The sequence below is a fragment of the Filicampus tigris genome, chromosome 3 (genome assembly GCF_054856515.1).
Source record: "Filicampus tigris isolate MCC_2025a chromosome 3, RoL_Ftig_1.0, whole genome shotgun sequence".
NCBI lineage: Eukaryota > Metazoa > Chordata > Actinopteri > Syngnathiformes > Syngnathidae > Filicampus > Filicampus tigris.
Window position 1 is genome coordinate 16,373,296 of NC_141219.1, and position 18,893 is coordinate 16,392,188.

Genomic DNA, 18,893 nt, shown 5'->3' on the forward strand with positions numbered 1-18,893 from the left:
TGAGAGCTAGAAAAGAGCCAGAGCTCAAAAAAGTGTCCCCCCGTACACTGCGGTCTCCTGTTTGGGAACATTCTAGCTGTCCTGTTAAAATCGCAGATGGGGAAAGGTACGTGGTTGAGTCCGAAAGTTGTGTGCCGATATTGCTACATGAGATGGGCGGCGGGTACCACGTCTAACATGCACGGCATCATGCGACTGTGAATGTTTCTTAGACGAGGGAGCAAAAACGTCAAACTTAAATAGCGAGATTTATCATATTGTAGCGTCTTCCAGGAACACGCCGTCAGACGTAGTTTAATTATCACGTTTTTATTAATCCAAGTACAACTGCTCGCGCTCTTCTTTCTCCGCTGCTCCACTCGCTTGCCGTACGATGCGTTTATGATGCAAACATCACAACTCCGCAACACACAAATCCAACCATAACACAGATAACCCAATTCGTTACAATATGCTGTTGAACATTCAAAGATTTCAATGCCTAAAAAGTGTATACAATTTCATAAAGACTTTTTAAAGTTACTGTATTTTTTTCATTATAAAAACAGTTTTAATATACAGTAGTTAGCAATAATTGTAACTGTTATTGTATGTGGGGTTTTTTCGTCACAAAAAGTGTATATATGTATTGTAATGACAACTTGGCTTTAACTTAAATACTTAGATGTGTCATAGGCTGTTGTGCACATGAATGCGATTGGCTCATGTTACTTCTGTTGTTTCGATGTGAAATGCTATTGTTGATTTAGTACAGTTGGCAGCACATTGTGTGTTGGATTGGCTGACTTTATTAACATAAAACAAGACGGGTGCATATGTAGAATGTCGTAGAACAATAGATGGTGGAGTCTGGTGGACATTAGCTGACTAACTGGAGCGGCAGCCGGCAGTGAAATGACGATAAGTACTGTTTATTTTCTCTTGGTTCTGTTCCGTTTTAATCAGCAACGTTGCTGCAGTGTTAAAAGGCACTGTTAGGAAAGAGTCTGCTCAGGTACATACATGTACATTTACAGTTCATAATCGTTCTGTAAATGCAGTAAATATAAAAGTTTTCAACGTAGATAGGTGCAGCTCATTATATATATATATATATATATATATATATATATATATATATATATATATATATATATATATATATATATACATATATATACATATATATATATATATATCTCACGATCATATATCACTACTAGCTACTACAAGCACTTCTTCCATCCTAAAAAAAAGCACAAGTCATGCCTGAATCTTGTTTAAATCAAACTAAATACATCAAATGCAGCCAGCATGACGCATAAAGCCCCTGCACAAAACCAAGAGGGATGGTACACTTTAAACAGTGAGATCCAGCTCTGTGCTAGCCATAATCACACATCAAGGACACGGTATGTCTGTGAGTTGTATGTGTATACAAACCCATTAAAGAACAAGCTCAAAGGAAGGAAGGTAGAGGTATGAAAGTGGAAAAGTGCTCACAGTGAAAAGGCATTAGCCGAGCCAAGAAAAGAGGAGCAAATACTCTATTGTGTTGGCCGAGATAAGATTGTGCGAGGTGGGACTGATCAAAGATATGCACGGAGGGTGGGTGAGGTCCATTAAGTGGTATCAAGGAACAATGAAGTAATCAATTTATCCATTGAGCTCATGACTTCAAAGACAAAGGGAATGTGGCAAACAAAAACAGTTGCAGATGGAGTGTTCTAAAATTGTGGCCATATTAATTGTATTGCTGTGTGTCTTGCTTGTATTTTGTTTGGCAACAACAATAACCTATTTTGGAGTATTTCAGACATCTAAAATGTAGCTTGAGAGCAGTTAAAAAAATAAATCAACCAAAGAGAGTTTCCAATTTGAACAAATTAGGCTGTGTGTCATACAATTTACATTACAAAAAAAAAGTGCATTTTATGTTGGTATGTATCAACTTTGTTGGAAAATTAGCACCATTGTGCTTTACACAAGAAGAAAAACAACATTCTCAGGAGCAACGTGTTTCTAGGGAAACACACAAACCCACATTAACACGACAATTTATGCATGTGTTCCAGAGGTCGCCTCTCATTAAGAACAACTCAACTGTTACCAAAATATTCACACATGCACACTTGCCACATTACACTCAAGGATGTCCATTCCAGCACTGCAGCCCAAACATCATCTGGCAATCAGTACAGACGCTTAAGGGGTAATGATTTCTGCCATTTAACTCAAACCACATTGTTTCAGAGGTTTTAACTACTTTCCACTTGGCAAGGAAGGCCATTTACGACAGCTGGAAAATGTGGATTCAGAATTTGAGTGACCATTACAAGCTCAGTAAGCTGGTCACAGATAAGAGCAGAAAAGGCTTATCGGGGTCTCTCTGAGTAGCGCATTACTGAACAGAGGCATTATTCCATTGAATTCATCAAAATTTACGTTTTTTGTTTATTTTTGTGTAGTCTCTGCTAAACAAATGCACCTTATGAGAATCCATAATCCGTCTCGGCTGCTATCTATGTTTACACAATTATGTTTTACAAAAACCAAAACACCGTTCAAAGATAAATGGGGGGGAGGGGTTTTATAGGGATGCATTATAGTGCTATGAAAATGGGACTCATGGGTTGCACCTTGTGGATTTTGGTTAATTCCATGGACGGGAGACCATTAGTGCAGTTTAACTAGAGCAACGACCCGTGGCGTATTTTACTACATTGCTTTGGAAACAGTCATCGTTTATTCAAGCGTAGAGAATGTAGAGCATTACCATATTTTGTTTGTGCCTCAGTGACTTGTGATTAATTGAGAAAATGAGACTTTTTTTGCGCTCCAAGAATAGTTGTGCATAAAATGAAGCTGGAACAAAAGAAGTAAAGAGCAAGTAGGGCAAGATAGGTTTGCAGGCTTTTAGGTTTGTAGTCATTTTTATCAAACTACATAATTATGCAATAGTCATTTTATGTTCGCGCCTCATTGGTTGCCTCATAAAACATTTGGTTTCACCTAGCAAATTGTCTATTCTCATTCATTATTTTTAGTGCGTATAATTTGTGTAAAATTGCATGTTTTCTTTGAGGTTCTGTGGCTTCTCTCTAACTAACTCACACACACCAAATAGGTTACATTTGGACTTTCACTATTGTCCATGGGGTGAACAGAACAGAACAGAAGCGTGACTGTTTCAGTCAATCAGACGCCTGTAAACAGACATTCTATGTGAGGGCTTAAGACACTCCTTGCCAAATGACAGTTTATATGGGCTGCAATACAGGATACGATGTGTAGATACTGGATGGTTATGTAACCATTTTTGTAATGCAGTATGTCTAGAGAAGCTACGCTCAAGTGACAGTGAAACACATCTATTAGGACAAACTGATTTAAAAGCACCATTAAAAGTTGAAATCAATCTCCTTTTTTTATCAACAACGCTTCCATTTTCACAAAGCACTGGTCACATGCCTCGAGTGTCATTCAGTCTTAAATTCTTAGCATACACACAACAGTGTAGCATCAAGCATACAGAAGAGAACTTGATTGAAATATAAACTTTTGTTGTGAGAACAAAGTGGATTAAGACAGGATTGGACAATTGATTCAAAATAACAGACAACGGTGATATATAGCAACTACAAGGGGGTGGGATTGTATTAAAGCAATCTAACTCATTAGCGGCTTTTAAATTAACCTTAATCAAACTAAATTACTGTATTCGACACAATGACCAGATTGTTGATCAATAAACAAGCGAGCCAAACAAAAATCAAAGCATCTTATTTTGCAGCACGCTACTTTGTACAAGCAAGATTAGTACTATTTTTAATGGAAGTGCAATCGGTATACGATTTCAAGATGATTTGATTAAAGCTGACAATTTACATTGCTCTATCTCTTTAAATTCAACCTTGTATATTCAAGTACTAAGCGAATTTTTAAATCAATGCTTTAGCAACTTTTGGAATTCAAGTTTTTTTATTCTGTTGTTAGCCATTCCTGTTTGAGGCTCCAGATCGAGGTATGCGTACCACTGGAGGAAGTCAGGCAAACGTGGGTTTTATGGATAATCTCGTTTTCCATACATTGCAGGAATAAGTGAAAAGACAGGTGGTTGTGGTTTCTTCATCTATACGCCATTATTGTTTATGTTCAATGATACACTTAGAATGAGACATGATGTATTTATTTGTACTATATTTTGGACACGAAGGGGGTAAACATATCTCTCTGACTCGCTCTCTAAAGAACAACAAGAACAAGAGAGAAACTTTAAAATTCAAAACTGTATTACTAACATTTTGAAATGTTATCTATTTTTACTGGCAGCGGTGGGCATTCCATCAGTACTGACGGAAGGTCCGTTACTCGGTTACTGACGCACACCCGTTTTGCTGGCAAATGACAAAATGACGGGAAACCTCGAAAAACGGATGGATTAAGCACCAACGGATGCGAGTCTTTGTCCGTCACTAGAATCATCACTATCCGGGTCGGTGACAGACTCCCGTTTCGCTGACGACTGAAGGAAACACCGGCGATTAGAATAGTAACGAAACAAATTTAAATAAGATTAGCAAATGCTCACTGGATCATAACTGAACGAATAGTGACTCGTACGCCCATCGCGACTCCACCAGAAGCGCAGTTAATATAACGATGATGGAGCGATGGTTTGGCGATTACAGTATTAGTTCAGCTCCAAATAATGACAAACTAACAAATTGGTAAACTGAGAAATTCTTAGTCCACAGCTAGCTACTAACATACATGACTAACAACATAAACCACGGCATTTTATAAGCCACAATGTGACAAGAATGAAACAAAAATCCCTGACTTACTTATGCAAACATTAAATCATCTAAACATGAGTTTTAGCGGCCAATAGTTGTGTGTGCATCAGCAAATTGGTCTTGTCCACATTGGCAGCCCTTATCTTTGTGGAGTTGATGAGGGTGAAAAATTTTACAGAGTTATGGCAGAACTGCTGCAGTACTGTCACCTCACAGGTCGACGAAAACCCGCCTCACAGCAAGGTATTTATGAGGGAGAAGTTGGATGATGCAGGCAGTAAAAGACAACATCTACACATACTGACGGAACAAAAATACGATTACAACGCCTCAAAGATCTTAGACTTTTCTATGAAAACAAAAGGTCTATTTCTTTCAAAAACAGTTCACAAATCTGTTTTAAATCTGTGTTAGCGAGCACTTCTCCTTGGCCGAGATAATCCATCACCCTCACTGGTGTAACGTATCATTTTGCTGATTATACAGATAGCAGGAAAATTGCACAGGCGTGTCTTAGGCTGCCCACAATAAAGGGCACTCTAAATTGTGCAGCGAGAATCATACGGCCTAATCAGAACCTTGATAGTACATCTGTTGTGGATGGATTGTGTCACAATGGAGAAGTGCTCACTAACACCGATTTCATCCAATTTGTGAACAATATTCGAGAGAAATGGTCTTTTTGTAGAAATATCCTTAGATCATTGAGCTCAGCTAATGAAAATCGGGAGCACAACTAAAATGTTGGGTTTATGTTTTTATTCAGTTCAGGTATGCCCTTCTTACCAAAATTCAAGGTTGTAAAAAAAAAAAATCATAATTTCAAAAACTTTTTTTTGGTTTGCAAAGGGAATCATTCTCATGCACTTCATTATTCCCTCTTACATAACAGCAACGAGGCCAATGACTTGTTCAAGCTATTCATGTCTCATGAGTGTTACTAACATGGCTGTTCAAGTGTCCCCACTCCTTCTCACACACAAAAGGAAGATGAATGATAATTCCATTAAAATTTCCAGTTATTTAATTTTAGTAAGACAATTCAGGCACCTCATTTGGTCCAAGAGTTATTAAAATTGGGTCAGTTAAAGGGCTGGTCTCATTTTTAATAAATTACTTCATATTGAAAAGTGACATCTGAATGGCTGTAAAACAAGTTTGTGTAAAGAATTAAATACATAAATCCTCATATCCCAAAACAATGAAATTAGACTTTAAAAGATTATATAATTATGCTGTGATTTGATATACATTATTTACAGATTACATGAACATACTACCAAGAGAATGCAGACCACGCAATGGCTGCGCTTGTTCTGATCTACTTAAATTATACATTCAAATTCAAAGAATTAAGAGGAGCAATATTGTACAGAAACCAAGTTTAGGTTTTACAATGTGTTTCGTGTGACTTAACAAAAAATACATCATTAATGGGCCCAACCATAATTGTCTGCCAAACAGAGTCGGAAACAGCGTTTTATGTTTAGTACACTGGAGATCAAAGGTTGCCCCATTAGAGTCATATTAACAGTTGAGGGATTATCTCATTCAAACGTGTTGTAGACTCTCATGCAGATGCCTTAATGAGCTCATCCTCATTAGTGGAGGAAATCAACTGCATTCATTGCCATTTAGCCTGTCAGGAAAAGTGTGTGTGCTAATGTCCGTGTGTTTTGTGTGTTCAGGGCTTGCTGTGGAGAGCAAGGGTCCAAGAAGGAGGGCAAGCTAAACGGAGATGGAGGAAATTAAAGAGGGTCAGGCAGGAAGTTGGGTTTATCCCAAGTGAGGCAGCCCTGTCACATGGGCACAAAGTGTATCATTGTGTTTGACATGACAAGGGATAATGGAAGATTTCTATCTTTAACAGCCCAGTACGAAACTTCCAAACCGGGACACGGACATAATTTGTGATTCTGGAGCATTAGACGAATTAGATTTTGATAACCAAGGACGACTGTGTGAGTCATCATTATCAAATCTTATTTTATTAATCTGCGGTCTGGAAATTATTCATATACAGTACCTTTTTTAATAAAATCCTGCTTATAACACAACACTGGAAATTATTCATGCATATTTTAAATAAAATCCTGCTTGAGACTCATAACACTGGGGTAAACAATGGTATGTGTGCGATTTTGCAGATGGTTCAGAAACAAATTCCTTGCAATAAAACGGGTTCACTGTACTGCATTTTTTGAGAGTGGCCTTAAAATTCCCCAAAGGAAGGAAAGGCAGAGGATATTTAAAATGAATTCACTGACATTTCAGTGAACGTAAATTGCTTTGTGGACCCCAGGGTGGGCTTCTGCTGGATTCCAAGTGCTGCAAGCAAAGCTATCTGTACTGGACAAAATTGTATATCCATGATTAGATTCAAAACTTCAAACAAACAAACCCCACTGTCGGATTTTCAAATGGCTAGAAAATCAAGATTATTTTTCAGTAGGACTGTTACAAATCAATCTTTTCAGAATCGATTATCCTATCGATTATTCTAGCGATAACTTGAGTAATTGCCATCCCAATGCACACACTGCCCAGTTGATTATTTTTTATACAAAATGTTCAACAGTGATGAGCTTGCATTTACAGATGACGATAAAGGTTTCCAAGGTGATATAGATTAACACTATTTCCACTTAAAAGTATACTGGATTACTTTTCATACAAAACCATTGTCTGGTGTTTTGTTATCTCTCTTGCTGGGTGAAGTGATGGCCTGCAGTGGACGCCAAGAATTTTCTGTCATTCTTGCATGCTCTTTATTTTTCATTCCTATTTCCCACAATAATCACGTCACACAATCACCACCTAGCACTTAGCTAAGTTAGCTGGAGAGGCTTTAACACGCATCGGGCAGTCACGACAATTCAGTGGAAGATGCTTGGCCCCCGTAATTTAGTGATGGAGTGTACTGTGATCAAGATGAACTTTGTTCAGTGTTAATTCACTAAAAATCACCGATTTAAAGCTGTGTTGTTGTTGTTACCTCTAATAAGCCACAGACACCGCTGCGGCTCGTCATCACGTGGGTCAAATTCCCGTGTTCAAGTCTCCAATCTCCGCCAACTCCTCTTTGTAGTAATACATAAAACCATATTTGTGGCTCTTTTCAGTCTAAAACAACCACAAACCTTAGGTATAATTGTATTCTAGCTTTGTTAGTGGAAGAGTGTGTCCCTCAGCAACAAATGACCGTGTGGAAACATGAAAGTGGCCAAACATTGGCTCCAGGTGCCACAAATATATTGAAAATCACTTCACGACATGCATTTTTGTGTCGACCAACCCTCGTGGTCGCCAACTGAGTTGGTTGACTTTTTTTTTTTCCTAGCCCTAGTTCTCAGGCACACACATAACACAGCGCAAAGGGGGACTGCCACTGGGACAACAGTTAATAAGATTTAACTCTGGAGCCTAATTTTATCTCTCCTTAGAGCAATGATGGAGCACTACGACTGGACAGGAATAGCAAACAGGTTGCTCTGACCCTGATGGAGGACCACTGGGGCTATTTGAGGAAGCTAAATTCACTTCATTTCCCTACAAGTTTCTGTCTTTAACATTTCCATCTCCTTTCTCCAAAGAGGAATGTGCTCTTTTGTCTCTCTATCCACAGCAGAGAGGCCAAAGCCTCTGCACCTGAGTTTAATGGACTATGAAGCTGTCGCTGAGGTGCACGGGAGCAACGTTTCGAGAGTGTGACTTTGAGAAAAATGTCACATGGGCCATAATGCGTTCATTAAGATGATAAGACTTATTGATGATGGAAAGTACATTCCGGTACACTTCCGGTTGCTTCGTCAGTGTTTTGACAGTTTCATTTGCAAAAAGACACATTAATATTTGATACTAAAGCTTGTTAGTATATTTTTTAATTACCCTTATATTGCTATATTGTCCAATTATTTCGCTATAATGGATTCTACATATGCTGGGACGAGACCGCCATCTAGCACGCCCCAGACAAAGCACGCCCCAGGCAAAAAAAAAAAGGAAAACTATGACAAGTGGAAAAAAAAAATAAAGAGTCAACTTGCTAATGACCGACGCCTGGCAAGAACTTGGGTAAACATTAGTTTTGCATTTGAGCGGTGCAGAATACTGAGATCGGACTTGAAAAGCGATGCACAAATGGCTTTCTTTCTACTCCAAAGGTAAGAAGTGATGATACTGTCATTTACAAAGAAATGCATTGTGTTGTTTTCAATTAATAGTTACCTCAAGCTCCCCCGCTTTTCGAGGGTGAAATTGAAGTGGATGGTGAAATTTAGCATGAAAGGAATGCCAAAAATGGATGAAATTAAAAGTATTGTGATGAATAAAAGACGATCCACTCCACGGCTAAATGTCACCCTATTTTCCCCGGTAACGATAGCATATCGTCGGGCTCGTACGAGAACGTGCACGTGAAGAAAGGAGTGTTTGATTTCATTTTTCGGCCGCAGGTGGCAGAAAGCGATTAGAAACTCCAAATCCGGCGGATTGCAGCTTTAACTACAGTCGTTGTGTAGCGACTTTTCAGAGCACTTACAACATCCCGGACGAGAGAGAGCGACCAGCGGGATCTCCGTGGCTTTTTGTCAGGTCTGGCAGGCGCCGTAGGCAGCGGAGGGAACGCAGACAAAAGCGGGGCGGCTGAGCCGGACTAATGGCTACGCTAAAGAAGCAGCCACTCAACCCTCCGCCGCCAGCCTCTCTACATCTGCAACACCTGACCCGCAATACACAAAATAGGTGATCTGGAACTACAACTACCAGGAAAACGCTATGTTCGAGACTGTTGCATTTTATTAATCACGGAAACCTGGCTACACGCTTATGATTTTCGATGCTTCAGTGCAACTGTACTTGAGGCTAACCACGATGGCTGCTAGTCTTAAGAGATCAATATCAGCGGCAAGAAACAAGGGCAGCGGCACAAAATGAAGTTTCATCTCCAGGTTCTTATGTCCAATAATGTGCACACATCAAATAACAACAACTTTGTTGCTCACTCGCGATCCTAGTGAAGATAAGTGGTTCTTAAAATGGATGAATGGATAACAAATGCTATTGCACTGCACTGTGTCATTAATAGTAATTAATGGAACACAAATTGCCATGGAGTGTAATTATGGTGACTGATATTTGTAATCATTTGTTTTTATTTTGGTCCTTGAAGATGTCTTCACATAAAAATTGCCAGTAGCACCAAAATGTTTGGGGTCCTGCCTTTAATTAAAAATGCGCGTGTGCATCTGTGAGGGTGTGTGTGCGAGTGTAATGTGTCACTGCCAAGTAAATACTTTTATGAGTGATTTATTCTCTATAGCATTATTAACTATAAACACTCTCCCACACGCAGTCCTGCTGTAATGTTCCTGACAGAATTTTAAAAGTATGAAAATGTAGATAAATTGTTCAGGAGGTGAATTTCGACAGGTTCTTTGAATGTAATGTCGTTGAACATTTTTGTGCAACTAACTTTTGTGTTGGTGCAACCAAGAAGTTGGCCGCACTAGTGCAACCGCGGCAAAAATTTTGTCTAGAGCCCTGGATAATGTAATAACCACGATAAAATGTCATTTACATGAAAAATAAATAAATAATAAAAATAAGCCATCCATCCATCATCCAATTCGCTTACCCTCACCCTTAACTGGTTGCCAGCCAATCGCAGGGCACACAGAGACAAACAAACATTCGCACTCACAATCACACCAAGGGGGAATTTAGAGTGTTTACAAACTAAAATAATGTTATTTCCATTTTAACAAAATAAACTAAATAGCTGGATAAAAAGAAAGGGAATTGACTATTTTTAGCTTTCACTTCCATTTTGTGTTTGTCTTCAAATAGTCCATTGTTTCACTCATGGATTCTTTTTTTATTTCTGCATTAGAATGGCTTGGTGTGCTTACCCCAAATCCACGCTTTACTGAGTGAGCACTCTGTTGTTTTGTTGAGATATTGATGTGACAAGAGTCCTGCTTGCAGCCTGATAAAGCCATTTCACTACATTTATCTTTGTTTTTCTTACCTCTTCACTCTGAATTTTGAGGAAATTTCACCTTAAAATTCCTATACTTCAACTAATAATGCTGTTACAAATGGAAAATCTTGAACAAAGCTGGCATATTAACAAGCACATTGGTCTCGTGCTGGTTGGAGGGAGAATCAACGAAGTTTTGTGGTCCATTCTCCTTTGAATTGCCACTTTCCACTGTCCACTTCTGTTTAAGTAGCGAACGAGGAGCATGTCATTTTCATGCATTCTAGGCCCTTTCTACAGCTGGCAAAATGCCATTAATATGTCAATTGCTCCAAAAAACAAAGTGAGAGTTCAAAATGGTGAGTGACAAAGTTACATGCTCTCTGTGGCGTAGAGACGGGTCTCAGTATACTGTACATGTACCGACCCAACCAAAACACATAGTGAAGGAACCGAGGCACCGAACTCAACTTAGGTTTTATGCACGGTGCCCACCTGGTGAGCACCCAGACTCAGCCGCACTGCGCTGCACCATGCAGCAGCGACAGCACATACACAATGAACGGGTTCATCGACGGCCCACTACGCTGTGAGAAGTGCAGCATCAAACTGCCTTTCAACAAATTGGACCACTATTGAGGACCACTGGTGATTGTGGTCAAAAAACAACAAAATCAAGCCCGTTGAGAAAAGAATAAAAGAATCACATACACAAAACTATCCGTGATTTAACTTGAAGGAACCCATGCTCATGAAGGGCATTACGAAACAACATAGCAAGTGTCTGCTAGTGTACGGCTTGATGGCTTGTCAAAGTAAAAGGACAAAGCCCAGGTCCTCAGAGTACAGAGATGGCGAGCCCTCGTCTTCCTTCACTGCTTCCTCAATCTCACTTGAAACAGGTCAAAGTGAAACTAACAAAGGCTGGGTTGTGGCAGTCACCTGGATGAGCCAACTATTTGTCCCAGGATTTTACTTTTCCAAAAAAGGAACAATGTTTCCAGAAAACCCATTTATGAACAAAATCTAAGAACAGCTCAAACATCCAACTTGATTAACTGAAGGTGAATCATTAAGAAAGTTGAATAGGAACAAAAAAAAAAAAAACATTATTGATGATAATGTTCAAATTTGCTGAAATTGAAAAAAAATCGGAAATCTTTTCAGCTATTTTTGAATGTACATGAGTTCCCTATAAACATTTAACTTATTATGAAAAGAATCAAATTAATACATCCTGAAACCCAAAATATAGATTCACGGCCCGAGTCCTCTTCATCGGCACAAAAATATTTTTATAACTGTCACTTGAGATTTGTCTTCTGACATGCTCTGCTGTAGAAAAATTCATTAGAAACTATCTTTGGTTTAGCGTGTAAGCAGTTATCATGTTATCATGCTAATGGCATTTACAAACTGAGTGGGACTGGAATAAGTAGGTCCGAAAGCACCCTTTGTAAATAGAAATTCTATATGCCACTCACTTGGTGACCCAGCCCAACAGTCGCTTCAAACTCCTTCACATCAACAAAAAGCTGCATCCCATTCTTTGTGTGCCCTCATTTTCATAATAGTGTGCATGTCCTGGGGCGGCCTTTCGGGGACGCAACCTCACAGAGGGGAACATCTGCCTGCAGTCCAGTCTAAACCTCTAACACAGCTGCTGGATTCAGCTCACTGGATGTGAAACCACACGACTTCATGGTGGCTGGGACAATTTCGAGAAAGCTGACCGCAGCCATTTCCTTGAGTCTGACAACACAATCAACATCGTTCTCTATCCCGCAGAGACACAAGCTTTATGTGAGTGATTACAAGGATTCAGCAGCACTTAATATTGATATTACAAGGGATTCGTTATATCTTTTCCAAGACAAATAGTTAATCATGATATTGGCTTGGTTGAAAGACAAAAGGTACTTTAACATTAAATTAAATGTAAATGTATTATCGTCATCTATAATAGCACCAGTCGTATTTGGGCAAAAAATATGTTTTGGCCTGAAAAATCTCCTTCTGATGCTGGACACCTCTGCTCAAATCGGCAAAATTCTGCCGATCATTCAAGTCTACCCCTGACATGAAATTATTATTAAACATAATCAGTATTTGGTTCAGTTTGTCATGTTTTCTGAAAAAAAAAAAAAAGGAAAAAAATGACATGGGCGGGCTATTATTTTTAAGAAGGTGACGATATCTCAGTGTAACTAGAGGTTAACAAAACAGATGAAACCTGTGACCTTTAAGAAACAAGTAGCACCAGTTTTACTTCTTGTAAATTGAACAAGGAAGACAGAACAGTCTTAAAATAGACAATCAAGCTGACCTGGTGCCAAAACTGGGATTGAAAATGTTTCAACCAAGTTGGGCTGTGTGTGTGCGTACGTGTGTGTGCGTACGTGTGTGTGCGTACGTGTGTGTGCGCGTGAGCGAGAGAGAGAGAGAGAGAGAGAGAGGAGGATGTTAAATGCATGTTCTGAAAGAGTATAAGGTCGTGGTGGACGCTGAACACAGCACAGGCCTGAGCTATTTCCAAGATACTGTAATTGCATATTTCCTGGAGGTGCATCAGAATTAAGTCAAGCATGTTGGCTCTCATGGTCTCTCAGGGAACCATGTGAGCTAGAGTCTCTTCATAAGGCCATATAGGACTATGAGGTAGTATGTCAAATGGAATCCACTGGACCACTGGATGATAGCCCTGGGAACAGCAGCATGTCGGGCTTACAAACCAAACCTACCACAGTATCCTGCCGAAAACATTAATAAAAATCAAAATTTCATTTAGTACTGTGTAGTAGCTGTCTTCCATGGTGTACTCAATCTTGCGTCAGAGATGGAACAAATAATGTGTCCTATTTTTGTACAAACTATCTCATGTCTATTGTTTTTTTTTTTTATGCAAAAACATTATTAGCATTAAATATTTTTCTTCACAAAGGATTTAAGAAGGTGAGACTGAATATTTCTGAACTCCTTGATGGCCTCTTTTTTTTTTAGTAAGACGCTTGGCGATCCATGATACTCTGAAAAACATGACCCTGAAAAGTTTAAGAAAATGCTAGCGTTACCGTCCAAATAGAAACATTAAAAGGCGCTTTGCTCTGATGGAGGCATAAATGCAAGTATGTCACATTCACTCAAGAGTATTGCTGCATAACACAAACTTGAAAACACGTCTCACACAAAACTTTCATAAGCAATTTCTTTCATATTAGAAAAAAGGGTTTGCGATGAGACAGAAAAGAAACATTAAGACGGATTGTTTATTAACGTCATCCATACATAAAGCCTTTCAAAAATACAAATTGTTTTTGTTTTAAACACACTATTTCAATTCAACATGCTTTACTGTAGATACGCCTCCACCACCTGCTCTCTCTCCACACACAGATTACGCTGCAGTTATCATCACTTCAATTTCACTTTACTTCTGCATCACTTTGTAATTCAACATATTACTGTCACTTTTGAGATTTGTGACTCATTACTATTCCTTTTTCTACAGAATGTTAACTAGCGATGTAACGATTCACTCAAGCGCCGATTCGATTCTGATTTTCAGTTCCTGATTTTCGATTCGATTTTTTCTTTTTTTTCCTTTTTTTTTACTCGCTACCATGCTTGTCTCTGTGCGCTAGTGTGGTGCTGCAGCCATTGTCAAACACAATATGTCAGCCAAAGCGTTAAGATCGGACTTAACCTGTACCACGTCACATGGAGGTGCCACACTCCTGACACACGGTCGAGTAAGGGAAAAAATAAAAAATAAAGCAGTGTTGTGTACCTTGCGCGGGTGTGTGTGTCACTTGTTTTTGTTTTATTTTTTTTTTCTTTGTTTGGAGGCGTGTCTGCTCGTGCGGCGCCTGCATTCGACGGCGATTGTCTATCGCCGACGACCGACGGACTCGGACCACGTGGGTCGTTTGAATATGCAGACGGGAAATCTGTTGCATTTTGGCGATGCCCAGCTCTGGGAATTAGACTGTCCACCATGTGAGAAATGTGCACTAAATGATATTTACTATTCATAAAATAATGATCCCAACGGCAATGCTCGCACCTCCCAACCCGACCACTCTGTGGCAACAAACTGCAGCTGTTAGAAATGGACTAAATAAGGCATCCAATTCCATCAGCCGCACTTCACTATCAGCAACCTCATTACTCACAATATAGAAGATGGGCTCTTTTCTATAACAGGCATCGAGGGATTCAATATTGCAGCCACACTAGGGGTGGGGTGCTATGGAATTATTTAATGATTCTTTCCTACACCAGCATCACACTAACACACATCCTAATGCTGTTTTTCTTTTTTGTAAACCCCGTTGCCTTGAACTACGAGGGACCCCAATTAGGAGTTTTTCGCGATGCAAGTCATTTGGCTGATTTTTTTGCTTTGACATGCGACCACAAACTTGAGATATGAGTACTGTATGCTGGCAGTGAACTCAATTCAACTCGCCTCACAATAAGCAGTTTGGCAATTAGTGAACAACTCATCAAAAAAGAGGCTTCAAGTTGCTTAATTCTACTTCGTTTTGAAGTTTATGGTAAAACAAAACAAAAACCAAAGACAATGGCGCATTGTGTATTTTAAACAACTGCATCGCTGAGTCTTACGAGTCCGTTTAGCTTCATGCTAACATAATAGAAAATGCCATTTACATGCTAACGTTAGCATTAATAGTTGCAGTTTGGAACAGATATTTGAACACAAACTGTCGAGCAATCCATTAAGGCTACATTCACACTGCAGGGTATGATGCCCAATTCAAATGGATCTTTTTATGTAGTTATTCATATTATAAAAACAAATGCCACTTCTAATGTGAACGGATTGCATCTGTGAAGTCACACGCATGTTTACAAAACGTGTCACGTACAGTGTGTTTAAGGAAGTAAATTTACAGTATGGCCACTCATATAGCAGTGAGAAGACACTCAACTCACCTGACGAACTTTTCACGTCAGTTGCACTGATAATAAAACAACCCGAGGTAGAAAAAGATTCAAAGGATGTTAGGCAAAATAATTCTACCTCCAGCATATTCAGAAAGCATTCCTGTCAACTTGGCAGGTTACCAAAGACATTACTGTACAAACATTCAAAAACAAATAAGCACTCTGTGCTATTCTGGGAGGAAATGAAAAATCCATTCAAGGTGTAATAAAGTCTAACTTGATTGAAGAAACAAGATGATGACTGAACATTCAACTAATAATAATATGTGATCAACTTTCACAGATGCATATGTTGCTTCTGTTTGTGAACTGTCCTTTATATGGATTTCAGTCCATGATTTTCACTTTTAGCTCGGGTTTCTGGAATGCAATCACCAAACGACACTGGGGTCTTATGCAGCAGGATAATAGCTTTTTTTTTTTTTACCTCATAGTACAGTGCAAAAATATAAAACACATTATTAGATTATCCATAAACCTTTTTCCCCCTACAATTAGCACTACACCTGACCTGAAATTTAAACCCTGTAACTATGTTACACTGTACCACAACATCACCTATGTTACAGTTGAGGATTCATGTTACATAGGGGGGGAAAAAGCATTTTCAGCAATCATAAAACGCTCCACCCAAATAGTACATTCCTCCTAAAGTGCTGCTTCACACAGGCTTTTAAACATTCACTTCATTGTTTTCATTGTAAAAGACTTATCAGATCGAGGCCCTGTTCAAATTGCACCTCAAACGACTGCCCCACCTCCCCAAGGAGACTGTTGATGTATGTGCTTACATGTGAGAGAGAGGCTGGGTCATTCCAAGCCTTGTTCAACATGCCACACACTCCATATCAGGTGGTACAATGCCAAAAGATTGGGGTTTTCTGAATTCTAGTTGATATTTGCTGCATTCCTTTCGTACTCCTCTCAGTCCAGCGTAAAGTCAGCGAGGGCCAAAATCTTAAACGGCAATAACAAAACTCATTAGCATTAAGAAGCGGCCTAACAACTGCCTTATCTCACAGCCACTGGGGCACATGAGTCAGTTCAGTTCAGCCCAGTGAATTTGCTTCCTTCCTCGAAGGGATGAGTTTGTTACCTCCGCCCAGATTTATGCTCTTTGTCAGGGTTCACATTCGGGACCTTCTGAAACTTGAATAGAAAGAACCAAAGGGACAAATACTAAGAAAATTAACATTTAGTTTGAATAATTAAATGGCATTTGTGAGTCCTGGTTTTGTTTTTTTTAATTGACTCAAGGTGCTCATCAGTAAAGGGCACCACGTACTGATAATAAGTTGACGGTAAATAATAATATACTTTGCATAAGACATTACACAGATCAGCTCGTTATGCAAAAACCTGTGATCGGCTGTAGTCATACTCATAATCCGCCGATTGATCAATGACGTCATTGATAGAATTCTCAAAATACTGTAAGATATTACAGTAACACACAATCCTGTTCACTGCTGGGATGTTTCGTGCTGCCATGTATGTGTGAGCCCGAAAGCTAATCAAATTTGTAGCTTTGTCGCGTGTCGTGTGAGCGGAAAGCTTTTTTTGCGCTGGCAGGCAGAAGTTTCGCCTCCACATCCGCGAACATTCACAAAGTGATAGCATACGTATAGTTTTGTGATTGATGTGGTAAAAATGTCTGAAAACCATTTCATTTACCTAAACAAATCTACACTATACATGTACCGTTTATAAACATTTAGTTAATTTTAGCATCTCTTTAAGACCACGAACGGTCGCTGTAATCATGTCATCGTGTCAGCTTTCACCACTAGGCGGAAGTTCCATGGAACTCCGGGCTACGCACATTCAGCCAATCACAGATGCAACCAGCAGCCAGATGTGCTGTTTGAACTAAACATTGAAGTAGGCACATTGTTGACGCACAAAAATTTTAGCTATAAACAAGCATACAGTACGAGCCATACGGCGGTCCAACCAAACATGAGTGGAGCTATTCTCGCGACGCGATTACATATTAAGTCAATGCCGTTTGCATAGATTGGGGCAAATCTGTGCCCGATTTGAGAATGTGCTTACAACGTCACACACATGGTACATAGACACTGTCCTGTACAGGTAGTGCGGAGGAAAAATGTCAGACAAAAAAAAAAAAAAGCCTATAAGGAGCAGGCTTGGAGAATGAGGAGCGAGGATGATGGCGTAGCTGGTAAGTGTATTTACTTGTTTACAACTGTTGACCCGAGATAGCAACAGTATTTAGCATTGGACAAGGTTTTAGCAAAACCTTCGGCCACCTGATTGACTGGCGATGTTCATGCATTTTTGTCAGCGAAGAAGCCCCTTTTCTCCTATGTTGTGGCGTGGTGTAAATGAAACAGCTACATTCGTATCCCGCAATTAAAGCCACTCCAAGTACGCGAGTGACATTTCCTCCCATTTTCCATATAAGCGTTGTTTGAAGAACTTTTTGACTTAAAATTGTTCTTTTTTTTCTTCCAAATGCATTTCAGTGGGTGTCAATTCTATGCGCAGAGTAGACTTTACTCTGTATATTGTAGAAGGACTACATTTACAGGCTTTGCTATATTTTTCAAATCGTATAGTGCACTTCTATGAAATACTATGAATTGCATAAGCACCATATTGGAGCTTAGCAAAAAAGATAGCTACTTGGCATTCCAACAGAAATTCCGTAAATACCTCATCCTACGCCGCGCCTGTGCGTACATGCGCGTTCTTAAAGCTGAAGAGGTGCCTGTCTGTGTACTTCAATGTCCCCTAAACACATCTGGCTCTTATTATGGCCCTGTGACCCGTGTGTGAGTCTGCTTCATCCAAGCCCTCCCATCACCGCGCGGTGGGAGAGCTGAGTAATGAGTGAGTTGCGATGCGGTTCTCAACACCCCTGGCAATATGGGTGTTCACTTCTTTGCTGTTGGCGGAAGTCTCCTGCAGATGAGCATGTTATTTTTTCATCTGTTCTTTAGTTACCGTTGACTAAGGTGCATGAGTGAAGGTTTAGGTCATCCTAAAGGTTGGTTGGTACACGAGCGTAAATTAGTGACGGACATTTCACGAATTTGTAGTTATTTTTTATTAGGAAATAAAAACTAAATGATTAAAAATAGCACTTACTATGAGCTACACTTCAACGAGCGGTGGCCGTTCGTAATCCAACGAGTACCACT

General features: G+C 39.5%; 1 protein-coding gene across 4 annotated transcripts in view; it reads right to left on the bottom strand.

Moving 5' to 3' along the window:
* Nucleotides 1-18,893, bottom strand: part of furina (furin (paired basic amino acid cleaving enzyme) a) — a 66,144-nt gene that overhangs the window by 32,668 nt on the left and 14,583 nt on the right. The window lies entirely within an intron of this gene.